Raw genomic sequence first — 19218 nt, 5'->3', positions numbered from 1 at the left:
CAGTGCTCGTCTGCCGCGCCTCCGCCGCAGTCAAGGTCATGCTAATTTCCCCACCAATTAAACCCAGCTTGTGCACGGAACAGCTGTCAACTGCCATCTTCCAAGGTGACACATCAAATTATCCTTTTTTTACTATCCAAAAGCCAGTCATAAATACTTTATCCACACTCCCAGATTTGGTTCATATTTGCTTTAAAGACCACCTAAAACTCCACAGAGGACACCGGCCGTATCTTCACGCTGAATGTGGACATAAAACCTGTTCCCCTGAAATGTAATGGGAGAGCACGAACCATGAAAGGGCTCAGACAGGAAAGGAAATAGGATGCAAGGGCTGAAGTCAGGGTGTTTTATTGGCCCCGAGCTATTCTGCCAATAACTAATGGATCTGAGGAGAAACACTGTAGTCAAATTGCCCTGAGTGCCTGGACTTGAAAATGGAAGTAGACAAATGATGTCCGTCTTATCTGAAGTGTGCATAATGCATTCTCTCTATCTCTGATTTATGCACTCATCACATCATACATTCCACCATCTCCAGCGAGCTGCAGCCTTTTAAGTCTTGATTGCAATTAGGTTGTGTATGTATGCTTCACTTTCATCTGTGGTGCATATAGCGAACCAATATTCTGCTGCAGCTGTTGGGATGAACAGCACGACAGGATGCAGGGCTCAGGCAGCGATCAAAACAGAAAGAGTATATAGTGGCTTCTCTTTATGCATAAAAGCTAATTAAGCCTTAATTATTTTGTAAACTAATAATTATACTCTATATCTGAAATGTGTGAAAACGATTTCAAATCTGTGGTATGAAACACATTAAGAGCTGTTTCACTGTTGGCTACTATGATGACATCCACTACTACAAGCAGCAAGAGTTAGGGTTAGTTAGGGTTAAAGTTAGTTAGGGTGAGGTTTAGTTAGGGTTAGTTAGGGTTAGAGTTAGAGTTAGGGTTGGGGTTAGGGTTAGTTAGGGTTAGTTAGTTAGGGTGAGGTTTAGTTAGGGTTAGAGTTAGTGAGGGTTAGGGTAATTAGAGTTTGAGTTAGTTAGGGTGAGGGTTAGGGTTAGTTTTATTTAGGGTTAGTTAAAGTTATTGTTAGTTACTAGGGTTAAGGTTAGTTAGTCTCAGGGTGAGCTAGACTTAGGGTTAGTTAGGGTTAGGGTTAGGGTTAGATAGGGTGAGGGTTAGGGTTAATTAGGATTAGTGTTAATTAGGGTTAGTTAAAGTTATTGTTAGTTACTAGGGTTAAGGTTAGTTAGGCTCAGAATGAGCTAGGCTTAGGGTTAGTTAGGGTTAGGGTTAGGGCTAGTTCAGGTCTGAGAAAATGTCACTGCATCACTTAATAAATGTGTATTCTTTCACTGACTCTTTCACATGGTTTTATTCTATGGCAACTAGTCAGAAGGTATCTTAAGAATTCATGCATATGGCTAATAATAGAACCACTTCTGAATTAGGTGACGATACACTGAGATTGTTTTACACACCTTCCTTGTTTGGTCTGGACTTTCAGATGTTTTGATTTGATCTGGTCCAGAGTTGCAGGCCTGCATACCTCCCTGGACCAAGGACTGGATCAAAAAATGGATTTTGTCCTGTGAAAAGGAGGTGGTGTCAGTCCGGATCAAACTGAACCATGTCTCAGTTCTTCTACAGTGTGAAGCTTTTTTATGCCTCAGACCTTTGGACCAATTAGAGGAACTTACAGAGGGATATTGTCATCAAACAGCAAAAGGAGAAGAAAAACAAACTGAAATAAGTTTCAGTAAAACAATGATTTTTAATGATGACATGGTTTCAAAAATTTAAATGTAATGAAATAAAAATGTTAAAATTTGTTTTGTGAAACTTTTAATGCACTTTTTGCAAAGATGATACAGAAATAATAAGAGAGGATGGTTTAGTAAAAGTGGTGCGTTTGCAAATGAAAAGAACCATTTCTCATTCTACAATGATTTTTGTCTCAAGGAAATTCCCCTTAATTTTGCCCAAGCAAATTTGTGCAATTTGCCTTAATACACTCAACAGGAGAACGGTGTCGCGTGAATTGATCAAGTCGCACTGATTGCATATGAGAGAAGTAATTGAATGGCTTTCACAAAATAAATCCCCCATAAATTATACAATCAATTACAGAATAAATAAACTTGTACAATTATATTCTACAATCAAATGATAGAATCAAATAATATAATTAAATTATACAATTGAATTATACATTTACTGAAATGAATACGTTTGATAAAACATTACTGTATGGTTAACAATTTGAATCTTGAAGAAACGACGTGGAGATGAAAACAGTGAAACTAAAAACACTGAGGTAACGATTGGAAGCGAAGACAAATGCACTAACAAAATCCACATTGCTGCAAGTTAGTGGAGCCAGGACAGAATTCTCACTTCATTTTAAGACATTTAGAATTCAAAATGTTACTCCTTCCTCCAACCTTTACTCGTCTTTGGTCCAATGCATTATAAAACACTGATTTTAAACTTATTGATTGATTTATTTTCTGAAAATTCCGTGGCTTTTCAGATCAATCAGATCTACATTTTCTTCTTCCGCTTGCTTCAGACTGTCGGAAATTGTCTACACCCCTTCTTCAAAAAAATAAAACAGGCTGCAGCCTGCTTGTAATCGGTACCATGTGTTTTGCACACAGTACCATGTGGCGCAATCTCCACTGCCTTTGAGACTGTTAGAAGACGGGGGTGTGGGGGAGGCTGGAGCAAAAACCACAATACAACAAATATACTACTAACAGTGTCACACCAGCCAGCGTCAAAACCCAGTGACTGTGGGTTAATTGTTACACAAGCTACTATTTAAGGACTTCATCTCATTGCTTCAGCTCCAGACTATAAGCAGCTGATTATTTTACTGTTAAGGGTTAAATTTGGCCGTTTACAGATTGTTTGTGAAGACCATCACAAACCATTGTTCGTATTTGTCAATAATAAATCCCTGCTGTCGTTTTTCATCACAGCTAAATGTAAGATGTTTGCAGGCCTAAGGTAGAAATGTGAATGGACACATTCCATCTGCTGTTGTTTTGTGACATCAGGATAGCACAGTGAAGGATGTTGTCACCTCAGAGTACAACTTGAACCTTGGTGACATGAGTAACTATTGCATGTGACTATAATTCCAGGGACAGATGGCGGGAGTGGAATGCTGTCTGACTATGGCAACCCAGAGAGTGACAGGGATGTGCTCAGTTCAGATGAGAGGAATGTATCGTGACAGTCCCCCTGGGCACCTTGTGAACGGTGTGACGGCAGCATGAAAGCGTCAACACGCCCTTTTTCACAGCCGACGCGTCTCTGTGCATTCCTGCCTAAGCTAATTTTCAGCCTCCAAACGACTTGAACCAACATGGCTGAAAACCTTTGCTTTTCCCAGCTGTTATTGGAAAGTGTCTTTAGACACTGAGTCGGTGTATGTGCATGGGTTGCCTGTTATTGAGTGCTGTACGTGTCCACCATCTTGACTGCGCAGCGAATCAACCCTTATCAAATAAATCTTGTTTTGGATCATTCACCCCATTTTGTGTTCCCATATTAAGCGAAGATCGAATCAGGCTGAAAAGAACATAAGGATATTTTCTTATTGCGACCAAACAAAGACGACTGTGTTGGGTCGTGACCTCAAACCACCCGCTCAAACTCAAGGGTGTTCAGTCACTACACCATCTATTGGCTTGTTCCAGGTGGGACCGGTGCACATTCACACCGCCCGATTCAGTATAAATGCTTTGAAGGCATAATGGGGGGCGTCTGTGTTTCACCACAGCAGTGGAAGCTACTATAGTGTGACATTATGACAGCCTTTCACTGCGTTTTCAAAATGCAGTATACTATGAGTACCTGGATGGTATATTCAAAACAGACCAACAGTTGAGTGAGGGATGATGGGCTCCTCTCACCCTCAGTGGTCACTAATGACATTTAATCCAATTCAGTCTTAGCTGTCATCATGGTGACAGATATGTGTCAGGTCAGCTTCCTTTGAAGTTGAGAGCGTATTAAACCAGTCATATTTAATCTAAAGAAAAGTCTAGAATGCTATGTGGTATTTGCTCACCTGAGTGGCATTCTCCTGTCTTTGTTTTGCTCAGTGGAAGTAGAAAAGTTTGATGTAGAGAAGGTTCTTTGTTGTGGCGCCGCTGTGTGAGCTGTACACAACGGCTACTGGTAGCGTTCCAAGCCTCGCCCCCTGCAGCTCAATGAAGCTTGTGGCAAAGATGGTATTTTGTTAAATGCTGACTTAAGTGCTCAACTATAATCAATCCCAGATGGCTTACACACTCCTGTCAAGTGTCTGTCTTTATTTTAGCATATGGATATCACAAACCAGTATTTAGCCAATAATCAGTCCTTTGCTTTATAGCGGTGGAACAAAAAGAACATCAACATAATTCACAAAATAATGAAACCAGTAATTTTCTCATCTTTTCCATTCCAGGGGAGTGGCTCAAGAAACATGAATATGAATTATTATTTTTACTCACTATTACTTAATTATATTATTATTCATTGCGGTGCTCTGCAGGTGGCTTACACATCATACAGACCCATATCTTTTGGCAGCAGACATATTAAGACTTTGAACCCTTGTCATGCCTACTCCGTTACCTTATGATACCCTGCAACAACCTCCAGTCATAATCAGATTGTCAGAGGAGCGCAGGGAAGATGAATAATTAATGCTGTGTCTTTGGGTTTTGCTTATTTCACTAAGCAAAAATGAAGTTTTTGCTGTCATAGCCTGAAGCCAAATACTTAGCTTGCCTGGCACCATGTTCAGCTTTTAAAGCAACGGTGCTTTGCTCAGAGAGCTTTTTTGTGCCAAACCATCACATAAGACAAACAAACTTCAGCGAGAATAAATCTCACAGAGCTCTAAAAACAGGAGGGAGGCGTCAAAATCATTTTTACGGTTTGCAGCATCGTAATTTCTGTAAGGATAAATCATGCCATTAGCATATGAGATTACATTTTCTTGTCAGGAAAGTTCAGCTTCGTGGGTGGAGGCGGCCGTGAGACTAAACGGTGGTGTCTTGTAGGTTGTGACGAATGTTGATCCAGGCTACCAGACTCTCTGAGAGCAGGGGTGTCTTGTTGTTTCCATGCTACCAGGAAATTTTGAAGTGTCCTGTGGTCGTTCCCTTTCACAATGTCCTGTAGTCTATCTCCTTTCTCTGTGGAAAAAAACACTAGCCTGTTTAAACAAACCGTCTTACGGTGGGAAGATAAGAATGAACATTGTCCATGACCTCAACATCCTCAATGATGGAAATCAGTCGAACATTCACCAGGTTCATGTCACCGTGTCAAGCTTTCTGCTTGTACACGATATGCAACAGCAAAAACCGAAACTTCTATCATCGTTTTTATCTCCTTTATACATTCAGAGGGAGCACATTTCAAAATACACCTCCAGCTCTGCTGCCAATGCTCCGGCAGCAGCAATCAAAGCCTTACTGTCCTCATGTCAGATGCTAACGTTAGCCTCTGTTGCCTTATCTTCAAAAGACACCACATCTGACTGTCTTTAACCAGCCCTATCTCCCTTCCTACATGATGTACAGCACCCGCTGCCTGTCAGAGATAGACCCGGCCCACGCTAAATCTATCCGGACTGTCCACATTAACGCAAACACGCCACAAAGTTCAGCGGCATCAAATGTTACGGCGGAGAAATCGATGAAAAATCTCAGTTTCCATAATGAAAAATGTTCAGAGAAGTACTTACTGCAGAGCAATAATACTGAGAATTCGTTATTGTATTTCTTGTATTGATCCTGCAGATTTATGCAGCCACACTTGGATTTGTTGTCTGTTGCTGAAAACAAATAAAGCATGTCTGGCGTAGTGAATGAGGTATTTACACAGCACTTTGATAGTAGCCCTTGAAATGAAACTACTGTCGCTGCCCACCAGGGAGAGGATTTGTGTGTTTATCTGTATTTGGTCTACAGTCGCAAGTAAACATGAAAACATGGCCTCAGCGTCACTTTGTCATCTTGTTGGGATTGTTCTTGAACTGGCGTCATTATCACATCTAGCGTAAATCTCCTCCCAGTTGGCCTGAGGTTGCTCCGCTTCGGCCACTCAGCAACTTATTCCAGACATTCTGCAGGTTGACATCAGTCAGAGGCTGAGGTCGACATGCTGTTTCTGCCAGAACACAAAAGACTGACTGGAAACTATTAAAAGCCGGTTCTTTCTGTCGTCTCTCTGGTTGCACTTCCTTCTTCGTTGACTTACCATCAGAGATGACACCTGCTGAAACCTGTTAAGAACAGCGATGTGGCCGTCAGGCAAAATATCCACACCTAAAACAAGTCTCGTGTTTGACCTGAGGCTTAAAGGTTACAGCCACCATCAACACGTTAACACTATTTAGTCAACAGAATAATTCACAACGAACCGCCATAAATAATACACCTGACAGCGTGAGCAAATGTGGTGTTCTTTTATTTGAAATATTATTTAACAGAAACTCAGTTCAAAACATTTATTGTTTGGCCTTTCAAAATAAAATTTCCCTTGCTTTTACATTTTTAAAAATCAGCTTTGCAAAAATTTTACAGTATCCACCTTGTGTGTGTGTTTGATCCATCTCCACCAAACCCTGCCTTCGCTGCAGGAGTGCATCATATGGTTGAGGACCATGTTGAAGAACGTAGCTTCGGCCTGCCTGTTGGAGGATGGTTCAGTGCCTGAATAAAACGGCACAGGAAAAAAGGGGGGAAAGAATAATATGCCCGACTTTCTAGCTGAGAGACTTTTTGTGTTGATGAATAATTGAGCTGTAGTCAGGCAGCGAACTGTTTCATGAGTCCCTCTGTCTCCAAGTTAAAATTAGACTTTCTCTCTGTGAGACGGTCTCTTTGAACTGCTACTGTCTCTAAGCATCACTCAGCTCTCTGCAGCCCACTTGGGCATTTCGTACAATGTGCCTCAGTAGATATGAGGAGAGACATAAACATAGAAACACACTCTGCAGCCAAAGGAAGATTCCACTTCATACAATCCAGAGAACAGCACAATCAGCATTATGATGATGAAAACTGTGGATTATGATAGGTTTTCTGGCCTTGTTTGAATTAAAATGTACCAATAAAGATGTGAGAAGTGGACTTTTTCTGGAATGCTAATTTGATATTCAAAGTTGCTCTCTGCAGCAGTTATAATGAAGTTCTGTCCCTCCTCTGTCTACCTGTCATACCATGATCCCCCAGGCTTTCCTGTCTTCACCGGGCCTCTGAGTACCAGCAGCCCATCTCAATCTGTCAGTCCTGTCAGGCCCAAAACGCCACCAAAGAATCTGGAAAATAGGACATAGAGCTCATCTCTCTCTCTCTCTCTCTCTGTCTCTCTGTCTCACACACACACACACACACACACACACACACACACACACACACACACACACACACACACACACACACACACACACAAACACTGAGGAATACTTTATGAAAGGTGGAAAAAAAAACCACACGTTTTGCGACAGTGGCCTCCGATTGTAAAATGCTCTGTTATCTCTGGGCAGCCGTCTCTAAATGGGGCATTCAGTGACTCTTCAAAGCTCCAGTTTCTACGGGGCAACTCGGGTTGCATTGTTTCTGTTTTAATTAGAACTCTTTCTTGCCTGCTTTCTGAGATCCACCCAGCCATAACATCAAAGTGCTGCTCTGAATAATGATGTAGCCTCCATGCCTCAGGTACAGCCTGAATCTCCGAGCGCCCGCCTCCTTCTCCCCACCTCCCTCCTCTCTTTACACCTCTTTGTACCTCTCTACATCCTAATTTAGCGCTATTTCTCTGCGTGCTGACATAACACTATTTAGTTGTGTTAAGGGCAGCAAGTTGACGTTAAGATTTCGTATCTGCCCTACTAGCATGCAGGGGCGGGAAGAAATTAACTACAATGACTTAATTATGTACCAACGTATTCTAGAATCTTTAAGTGAGTAAAGCATTTTTCCTTTGTTGCCTATTATTTTTATCACAAATATCTTTACTTTACTTTACTTTACTTTATTTGCTCCTCACATTTTAAAGTCAGCTTTCTTCCTTCATTTAAACATTTTTTGTTGTTGCTTTCCCAATATCTGAACCAATTTCAACCTAAAAGGAGACCTCATGTACAGAAGAAACTCCACCAAAACGAAAAGGTGTGGCGTTGGTTCATTTTGAATCCACTTTGTTTTCACTGCTTCTGCTCTACATAGTTCTCCTAACACCTTAAAATGATGTAAAATTTCTATTATATCAATATGCAATTAGGTTTGTGCAACCTGTACGTTTTCTATATGTCTATGTTTACCAGAGTAACCTGAGTCGTTGTTCATCTACTGGAGTAAAGTGTGTTCATACTTTGACCACATCTGCTAGCCTGATTTTTCCTTTCCAATAGTTCACAACCATAAACCAGGTTTACTAAAACTGAAACAACACGACACTCAGCCTAAATAATGTAAACGTCTGTGAAGGGTGAGAGCAAAGACGGCTAGCACCGATGTCCCAGATGATGGGCAAATACCCATTTATTAATCACTGAAAGCAGATGACTGCACCACTTCTTTTACATTTTTAACTGTCATGAATAAAGTGATGAAACACACTCACTTCTTGAACTGATACAGGTCCTTCTTGACTCTGGAAAAGCAGCAAAAATCATCACAACTCACCTCAATGGTTTTTCCAGGGCGTTCATCCATGTGAAATGATCTTCATCTGCACATGGAGTCTGCTCCATTGCCATGGATATTATTCCATTGGCATATGAGCCTCACCTGATGGCTTCACCTTGGGCTCCTTGGCTTGAAGCTTGTTTTCTGATCTGACACATCCTGAACATTGAAGCGAATCATTAACAGATTATGTCTAAAATTCAGGAGTGAGCTAGTAAGCCCTCCGTGATTTAGGGTATAGCACAGATTTGGAGTAACATAAAATAGGCAATAATAATATGATTTCCAATTGGCGTGATCAATCATTACAAATACTATAAATCAGACAATAGCTGGGTACGAGCCAATCAGCTCTTGTGTTCTCAATCACATTTATGTAAAGGCTGTGATTTATCACCTCTTTGCAGTTTACAGTAAACAAAGTGAGATTTCATAAATAACACAGCTACCTTCATGACAGGAACCAAACAAATGACATAGTGAAAGGCAGGCTGGCCTTTGAAAAGATGCAGTCACAGTTCAAGCTCATTCCTCTTTCACATAGTGAACATACTGAATTGATGACGTCAAACATCAACTTGTATAACCCGACCTCTGCTTCAAACCGACTCTGGCTGTAGTCCCTGCGCTGACTCACGACTGCATTCCTCAGAAGTTATGCAATCTCTCCAATCATCATGTACTCACCTGACAAGACGAGGCTCCCGTGACAGCAAACCACATCCGTACAAGTTCAAAACATTAATCCAGTAAACAATGGATGTTAATGTCATCCTTGTCGTGAATTTCCCCATAGTGAGACTAATAGGGGTCTATTTTATCTTATGTCATCTTAACTTCCCCTCCACTCCCTCATGGGTTGTATTGGGAGCAGGTCATTGACCATCATCCAGTCAGACGTCAGCTCATTCTAAGACTTATTTATATAAAACCAGAGGGTTTATTTCTATTGGCTCAGGCACTTCCTGGCTCTACTTGAGATAAAGATACAGTATAGTATAGGATAAATCAGATACACCTTTCCTGTCACTGTAAAAATTAATTACAACCCACCTCACTGTGACTACTTCCTAGTGCCATACTGTCATTTGGGTTAAGGCCATCTGGCTAGTTAGAAAGTCATTTAAAGCAGTTGCAAGTGTCTTGAAGACTCCTTTAATAAATGTTTGGTTTCGTTTTTGTCAAGAATTACAGCTTTCATTTGCACATGAAATATGTCATACTGGAGCTAGTAGGTTTTGGATTGGTGTAACATAAAAACTGAGAGCAGCTACCTTGATTTCAGGAAAAAAATGCATCTCCTCACCCTAACGTCACACATCTGGGGGTTTCGCAGTGGCGGCAATCATTTGAGGTGTTCCAAGGGTAACCTTGAGAGAAAGATGAAGCACATACAAAGGATATTGTCAATAGATGGACAATAAATAGAAGCTCCATTAGTTTATGATCCAAAAAACATCTGTAAAATGTGAGAATAGGCACAGACAATGAATCACTACCTATAGAACATTTTACTACAGGTTTGTGGGTTACAAATATGGTCGTCCACAGCAAAATGCATTCACACATCTTGACAAATATATCAAAAAGACATGTGACACATTTCAGTATCTGTCATGTGCAAACCAAAGTTCAGCAAACACAATACATGAATTCCAGTGCACACAAATTTCTGTATAACTGAAATTTTACAGTTTTTACAGCATATGACTCAATAGATTTACAAGACTTTTAACCTTTGGTCAGAGACAGACTTGCTGCTTTGACTCTTTGAATTAATAGTGTATTCATGTGGTGCAATAATCCTAGAAATTGGCTCCATGCTCGGAAAACTCACATGAACTCTGCCCCCACTGCAACAACAAATTGAAAACTATGAACATCTTATTACAAGACATGCCAACTTTGAGGTCATATAAGCACATGCATGTCGAAGAGGAGTAACTGTATGATTCGTGGTTTAAAACTTTTTATAAATTCATGAATCGCAAACTAGTGTTTAGCTCTAGTGTAATTGTTAATATAGTTTCAGGTCATAACCATTAACTATCATTCACACAGAGTGACCTCTGTGAGTTGAAGTCAAGAAATCCAATACTTAGGGGTGTGCTGGTGCAGCAAGTGTGGTACATACAACATTTCATAATTTTTGCATTCAAAATATATCAGTCTTGTGGTTTTACTCAAGAAGTTCGCTATTACTGCATCTCTAATCATGTCCAATTGGGCTTTCCTCCACCTTTAACTGGGCTTCACTTACTCGTTGCTTTCATTAAAACCAATGATCCATTGTAATAAACGTGTTTTCCAGTTAATATTACCTTAGCAAGAAAACAGACAAAGCTCAATGTAGAACAATTAATTAACGATTTCTATCTTAAAACAATTAGCTTAGCGGAGTAATTCCACTCTGACCATTCTGCATTTAATTTATTTCTAGCTGAAGGCAGTGACTTCACTTGGTAGGATGGTAACTGTGGCGCTACAGCCAAGTTAACATCTGGGCTGTAGATCATCATCAGACATTCAAGCGCCTGTTTTGTTTGTTGTTTAGATAAAGGGCTGTCAGCTTGTTACAAAGCCAAGATGAATTGCACCATTTGAGGTGATCCAGAGTTCTGCTTGGTTGTATATTAATGGGGGGCCACTTTAGCCTGCTTAGCCTGCAAGGTCTTCTGGGAATTGAACATTCAGAGCAGCCCAAGGCCGAAGCCTGACACATGTATCATGAGGATTACATCACTTATAGCGTCAGAGGTCAGCTGCATTGCCGTTTCTGTGTGAGAGTTGCTTTCACTCTATCAGGCCTACAGTAAAATGTCAGTGTTTTGTTGCACCATGATCCATTTTCGCCTCAGATGCATAGTCTAGTCCAGATAAACTGCAGCTCAGCCACCCACTGAAAAAAAAAAAAACAGATTCAGAAAAAAGGGAACTGATCTATTTTTCATGAGATTATGTTTGTGTATTTGTGCTAGGAGGAGGATGTGCGGGTGTGACAATGAAACAAAATCAATGATTGAATTGATGTGCACCTCCTGATAAAGCTATTTGGGAATCATTGGCCAACAGGTCACAGAGACGATGAACCATGACGATGGCGTCAGAGCCCGAGGCGCAACAACAAACGGCATCTTGTTTGAGTTAAAACAAAGGATGTTTGTTTGCAGCTGTTTTTTCTTTCAAGATTTACCCTGTGATTTGAAATTGTGATGACACAGTTCACTGATGTTTGTTTCGTGGGTAACAGACGCTCTCTATGTCCGTCTGCAGAGGGATGGAGGGGGTAATGCTGAGTGTGGCCCTTTGGTGTCGAACGCCGATCGGAGCTGGCTAAAATAACAAAGCAGTGTGATTATGACCCATGTCTTCGTACTGTCTCATGATTCAGATCTGCAAAGAATTGAACCAGTGTGAACTCATGATAAAGTCAATATTTTGATGAGAACTCTGCATTGAAAGCTTCCTGCCTGTTCACAAGGTGTTTGCTGCTATGAGCAGAGCAGGATGCAAATTATAATGTTATACCAAGCATGTAAATGTGAGGAGAAATGATTGATGGAACAATCTGTGAGTATCACTCTTCATTAAAATGGTGTAATCATGTATATGGATGGGGCCTCTTTGATAAATAAGAAGGTGCTGAGAATCCTTGACTACCTTCATAAGTGGTGGCCAAATTAATTAACTAAATTACATGGCATGTTTCTATCACACCACAAAGCTGTGATACAGTATGACCTACATGCGTGTGTAATCAGGAGTGATATATGATAACTTATAGTAATTACAGTAATATTATCACCTATATTGCCATTAATTGTTTGGATTGTATATTTTAGCCTGTATATTTTGTCATTTGGTACAATACATTATATCAATGCAAACATGACTATAAAGGAGTAATAACCCTCATGCCACAGTTTTTGAAACCTTATAATGTTGCCCAGGGTTGTGGTTCTACTTCTGTCGTTAGCACATACATAATGGTGACATACAGTAGTATAACATCTAAAAAGAGGATACGAACCTATAGCTATTGATAGTACAAGTTAAAGAGTTAAGCTGTTGTTTAAAAGCTATCTGTTCGTTTGTTTTTTGGATAATTTTTCTCATGATTTTCCCCATTACTGGTTTGGTTGTCTTTCTTCTTTCTTGTTTTAAATGGTCAGTTTCAAATCCAAACTGTGTCTGCTTATGGTCAAGATCAAGTGCTCATATGGACTTTGAAGTGAGTTTGCTGAATTTCCAAAGTCAAAAGAGTCTTGTAACTCAAGTCAAATGGTGTTTACATCAAACAACGTGTAAATGCGTGACAAGCCATCAGAAGCCCTCCCCTTCAGGTGCAAAAGATCCAGAAATACGACCAATCGTCAGAGACATCCATCTTTGAGCTTGTGTTTGTGCCCATTGGTGAGTACTGTCAGCATTTCCACACTCCCTCAGGATCCCCTCAGTGCCAAGGGTCACATTGCATTCTCTAAGAAACTCTCAGTCCCGCCCCCCACAACCTCTCGACGATCTTGTCTGGTCTTCTCCAAATATTCCCCGGCCTCAGGGGCACGACACCACCAAAAATAACAGGACACATCAGCACTTTCATCTATATCCCTGAACAAGCTCAGACTGTGCAGCAGCAGCTGTTGGACCTATCACACTCACAGATAGGGTTCTGTAGAACACTAAGCCGCTATAGCTGGCACACCCCCTTTTACCCTCCAGTGATACGAGCACAGACGGAGCCAGACTGGATAAGAGGGCCAGGCAAGGTGTGGCTGACGGAGTAGTCCTTCACGTGTCCTTTAACTCCACACAGATATTGAGGAAGATGAAAAGACAACGTGATGCATGCATTCAAAAACAATTTCACACTTTGAAGTGATAACCAGGTTATCATTGGATTATTAGATTGTCATTTCATTAGAGGCATCTTATCAAGGAGATTTATCTTTACCCTATATAGCCAAAACATACAGTTCATCCATTGTGTACTTTTATCCATCCATCCATCTTCTTGTAGACCAGACGACTGTAATCATCTTGTCTATAGCAGCTTCTTCCGTTGTGTGGGTCAGGGGTCTGCTGGACCCCATCCCATCTAACTACAGACGAGAAGAGGGGTACACTCCAGATGCGTCATGGAGCCACATAAAAAAGACAACAACTCACACACACCTAATTTAATATGATTAATTCACCTAAAATGCCTATTTTTGGAGGTGGGAGGAAGCTGGAGAACCCAGAGAGAACCCACACAGACACAGGGACAACATAGAACCTCCACTCGGAACAGAACGTGAACCCAGAAGCTTCTTGCTGTGAGGCGACTGTGCTGCCCTGTGTGCATTCATTCACTTGTAAATCACAATATAGACAGAGGTGAGAAGAAGATAAAGAGTTCCCTCTGAGGTCGCGGGCATAGTTTGTGTATAAGAACACACTTTAACTCAAGAGCAACAGGGGCTGTTCCAGAGTGGTTGACTGAATCACAGGAAACACTGAGATTGACATGCATTTCTTTATCATTATTGATCACCAAATGAAAGTAAAACTATTAGATTGTCCATGAGGAAGTAACGAGGTTAGCTCTGATGAAGGTCAGAGCTTGAGACAGACTGATTAGGTTGCTGTGGATCAAACACATGACTGCAAGTGGTGACTTTGCAACAGAGCCACTGCCCTGTCTGATGTATGTGGGGGTCATCATGTCATAATACCTCATGGAGGGGAACTCGCCAGTCAGAGTCAAGCTGTTTGCTGAAGGACACGATCATCCTGGTGACGTGTGCAGTGAGGACCGTACGATTCACCACCTTCACATACCGCTGTGAAAGCTGGAGGCCACACTATGAAACAGGAAGTCTATCCTGAAAGGCCTTAGTGGAAGTGGAAACTTCCAAGTCAAATTAAAGGCTGAAACTGTCAAGACCACTACTGCAAAAACTAACACAAATGCTTTCAGTCCAATGACGTGTTCATTTTACATGACTGGCTGCTAATTGGATGGAAGCCATTGAGGGATGTTACTCATGTTGTGCCACTACTAGCAGCTCCTCCTGGGTGGTGAAGGCCGACCTGTACTGACTGCGGCGGGTTAATATGAACTTTGTACCAGACTCCCCCTTGACACTCCTTACTGGACAGGAGAGCAGCACAGTTTCATCATGTAAAGAAATGATTTTCCACGGACTGTGTTGCTGTGCATGCTCTCCTTGTTTCCCTGGCAACGGACATATTGACATGCTGCAGTGCTGCTGCTGGAAGATGGCTGGCAGCCAGGAAGCCCCCTGCCTGAACACAATCTCACATTCGGTGTTTTGCCAGCGCTATCACTCCAGCTTCACACATTTCCCATCTCACTTTTTTTTGTTCCCATCTTGGTGGGTTTATGACACCAGCTGAATGCCGGTCCGAACACTAATAACTTGGGTGGATTTTGCAGTGTGTGTGTGTGTGTGTGTGTGTGTGTGTGTGTGTGTGTCCTGTGAGGAAGGACAGCAAAAGGAGGACGGATAGCCAGAAAGAGCCCAGGCAAACATGGAGGAGGGAGGGATGAAGTCTGTGCCATGCGGTGCTTGCATGTTCAGATGAATAGAGGGGAAATGCGAGCCCGGTGTTATGTTACAAGAACATAGTAGTGACTGTGGGGGGTTGGGCTGTGCATCAACAGATGGATAAACCCAGGAGAGGAATGCGTGCCAAGCGCCAAATGTATCAGCGGCTTGCTGGGGCATGAAAATGTCAGGTGTCAGTGGCGAGCCACTGGGTTGACGCTATTCATACAGTCCACCCTGCCGAATGTACACATAAGGCTTTGAGGATGACGGGAGTGGGGGTGGAGGGGGCTGGCGTAAGAGTATTGCCGGGTAGAGGAGAAGGGAAGGACAGCAGGATAGATGAGCAGGTGACTCATCTCTTTATCAGCCATGAATGCCGACAGCCCTAGGGGAGCCTCCATAGCCTATGTGTTCAGACAGGTTAGGCATTGAAATGTCAACAACAGGGAGGGTTGCGCATGGCTGACAGCCTCATAGATGGAAAAGAGCTAGCATTATCTCATCTGCAGAGCAACACTCACACACCGCTGTGAAAGCTGAACTTAGACCCGGGACAAGTGTTGACTGGCTATGTTAGGAACATAGCAACGCATACCAGATAACACTCGCCTTTTCAACTGCCGGCTTTGCTTTGTTGCTGCTGTCTACTCATGAGGGCTAAGATGACACATGCAGCTCGGGGAGGAAATTTGCAATAACTCCATGCTTAGTGAAAGCAATTTAGTGCGTTCTCACTCTCCAATTAGTGACTGGCTGGTGAACAAGTAAACCCATCAAAACACATCAGTCGGCATTTTGTTACAGAGCCTTTTCCAAATCCCTCAGGGTCTGCATCAAATGTGTCCTTGTCTGGACAAAGACTTCTAAACCCGGGATTTCATTTCCACATTGTGTCGCAGTGTCCCCCTCATTGTTGATTTTTCCACTATGTGCAAGGCCAGGGCATTTGTACCAGTCTGTTAGGCTCACGTCAAAAGAAAAGGTATCCGCCGTTGACGGCTAGGTCATTCTTGTTATTCATGTCATGTCTGGTGGTTTAGTAGGGTAGGGTGCAGAATTTTCCAGAAGCAGCTGTGTGCTAGTGAAGCTGACAGTGTGCCAGCCAAAAAGAGATTCTGCCTCTCTTCTTTCTCTCTATCCTCGCACCCTCCCTAGCCCTCCATCGGCATGCTTGGCTTGATGCCCGGACTTACTCAAACTCACACTCAACCAGAAATATCCGCTCTCTTTCCCCTCCTCCCGCGCCTGAACACATCCCTGTGGCTCAACAGAGAAGCTTCCATCACTGCGGATGACATTGGATCATTTTTCTCCCCTTGCACATTCCAGGCAAAGAGGAGGACAAGAGAGGGGAGTGGCCACCATTTCTGTTCCATGACTATATCATTATAGAGTAGCAGACATGTATATATTATGAGGAGCCAAGCCTGTCATTAGCATACGTTACCCAATGATAACTAAACACAAGTGTGTTTTTGTTGGATCCAAACAAATGGATCAGCCTCATGCCAGTACCGCAGAACTAAAATCAGGAATGCCATTTCCAACAGCTCCAAACCAACCTTGAGCTATAAAAAACCCCTTCTCTTTTTTACTGTACCATTATCCCCATGACACCTGCCGCGACATGCTCTGCCCAAGTCATCAGATACTGTGAAGGCTATGCTGGGGATCTAAATAAACCTGACCATGCGGCACAGTTGTGTAATACACTCGAAGTCGCCTACTCCAATAATAGCACCCACCTGTCAAACACAGGCCCTGCTTGTTCTCTCTGTTGACCTGACCTCCTCTTGCTCCTCAGCTCTGAATTACATGTTCCGTGGCTGGGAGACAATGTAAACGCTTTTCTCCAAGATTATTTCAAAAAAATGCAAACAGAAAGAGAGGAGAGGAGGAAAAGTGGTGGAGGTAAAAAGCAAGAGAAATGAACACTTTGACTGGCAAGGGAGCGCGAACAAAGGCGATCAAGGCTTTATTCTGCCTCTGCAGAGATTGTGTAGTGGCTGCCACTGTAAAGCCTTGATTGACAACAACATTAGCACTCAGAGGAGAAATAGCTCCCACTCACAGTTATGTAACGTACAAAAAAACCTACAGTAGGGTTGCAGATGGGTATTAATGTGGATGTGCTTATCTGTGTGTGTATGTGTGTGTGTGGGCATGCACACACATCACATTCACTGATACAAACAAAAGTGACAGAATATCTGAGAGCTGTTCTTATCTTCTGACAACCGTGCACTTTCAAGGAGACGAAAGGCAATATACGGCGCTTTGAGGATCTCTTGGGAATCCTGGATTCAAGCTGCACGTAAAAATTTTCTCCGAGATGTTTAGCAGCACTTTGTTGTCTGGAAAAACGATGGTGAAAGTTTAATTGCGCGGCTGCTGCGACTGATCTCCTTGCACGCGGAGCCTGAGCTTTGTGTCCCAGCTTGAACTGGCAATAATTGTGGCCGAAGCCCTATGGAGGAGAAGGCAGAGAATAGACAGGAACAAGAGGAAATGAGCATCCCATAATACATCACTACATATCTGCTGACACACCCCAAAACCCAAGCCTTTAATCATCCCACCAGCTCTCACCAGGCCCTTTACAGACCAGCAAAGCAATTAGCAGTTAGCATTAGTACGGTCAGCTAAAATGCCTTGCATAAAACCGCCATAGCGGTTCTGTTCTATCTTAACACGAATCTCTGTCACAGCCCATTATTCAAAACTATCCACTAAACCTCTGCGTCGTGATTCAAGGGAGATTTTCTGCCTCTCTACATGGGCTTTGTGTTGTTATTCAGCTTAGGACGCTGAGCACAGATGGCCCTCGCGACCCATCACATCCAATTGAATCCAGTCTCCCAGCTGACTAAACAAGCACCTCGGGGGTGATGAGGGACAGACAGTCACCTGCTACCCCCCATGTGTCTGTGCTCTGACACGCCACACACATGCCACGACCATCACAAGGCTGGCAGCTCAGCCACAAGCCCCATCGTCGACCACGCAGGGAGAGTCGGCAGCGGAGAGTCATCGCTGTGATTGCATCAGTGTTTTTTGAAAAGTACCACTTACTGTCACTCAGAATACACACTCGATATTCACGAAGTGTAATTTGTTAGCGGTTAGTCAAAGTGTTACAGGTGTGCAGCAGAGCAGCTGTCCGAGGACCGTTCCTGAGCAAAGCCACGCTAACATGTTTACTCCGAGCGGCTATTACTGACGGGTAAATCTAACTTTAGCACGTCAGATGTGGCAACAAGCATCTTACTACTGTGACTGGCGTGCCCCTCCCAGAGGCCCAAACTGTCTGGACAGCAGCATTTAGCCAGATTCAAATGGAAGTCACGAGTTTTATTTGACACAATGGATCTCTGTTGCCATACAAATCCAAAGGCGTATTTTTTTTTATTTTAGAGATTTCACAAACGGAGTCAATGCCGAGCCGCTCGCTGTATTCTACTTCCATAATGCTTAGGCGCAGGATATTTTCGATTGTAGGAGATAGCACTCTCTTCTCTCGCCTCGTGTTTTTCATTTGGCACAGTAGCAGCATGCCATCTTATCAGCTGATACTGAGCCAGAAGCTAGGAGTAGTTGCTCAGCAGAAAAATGAGGAATTGTGCTGGGCTCGGCTAAAATATGAGAAAAAGCCCAACTTGGATCAGTCTCATTCTTTGTCCTCATCTCTCACATTGCCTCTTTCCCTTGTTCATTTTTCATCCTCTCCTTTCATCTTTTTTATCCTGCGCCCCCTCTCCTTCCTCTGCATTCTGCTCAATGTCTTCCTCCACCTCTCTTCCTCTCTCCTCTCTCTCCTCTCTCTCTCTGCTCCACTTATAAGATTTGGCAGCACTTCAAGATCTGAGAAAAACATTGGAGGCATAGCCTCGTTTTGATGTCTGGAAAGAGAGGGAGGCTGAGAGTGAGAAAAAGCGAGAGAGGCCTCATTTC

This window comes from Antennarius striatus, chromosome 11 (assembly GCF_040054535.1).
Source record: "Antennarius striatus isolate MH-2024 chromosome 11, ASM4005453v1, whole genome shotgun sequence".
In the NCBI taxonomy this organism is placed as follows: Eukaryota; Metazoa; Chordata; class Actinopteri; order Lophiiformes; family Antennariidae; genus Antennarius; species Antennarius striatus.
This window is presented reverse-complemented; position numbering follows the sequence as displayed.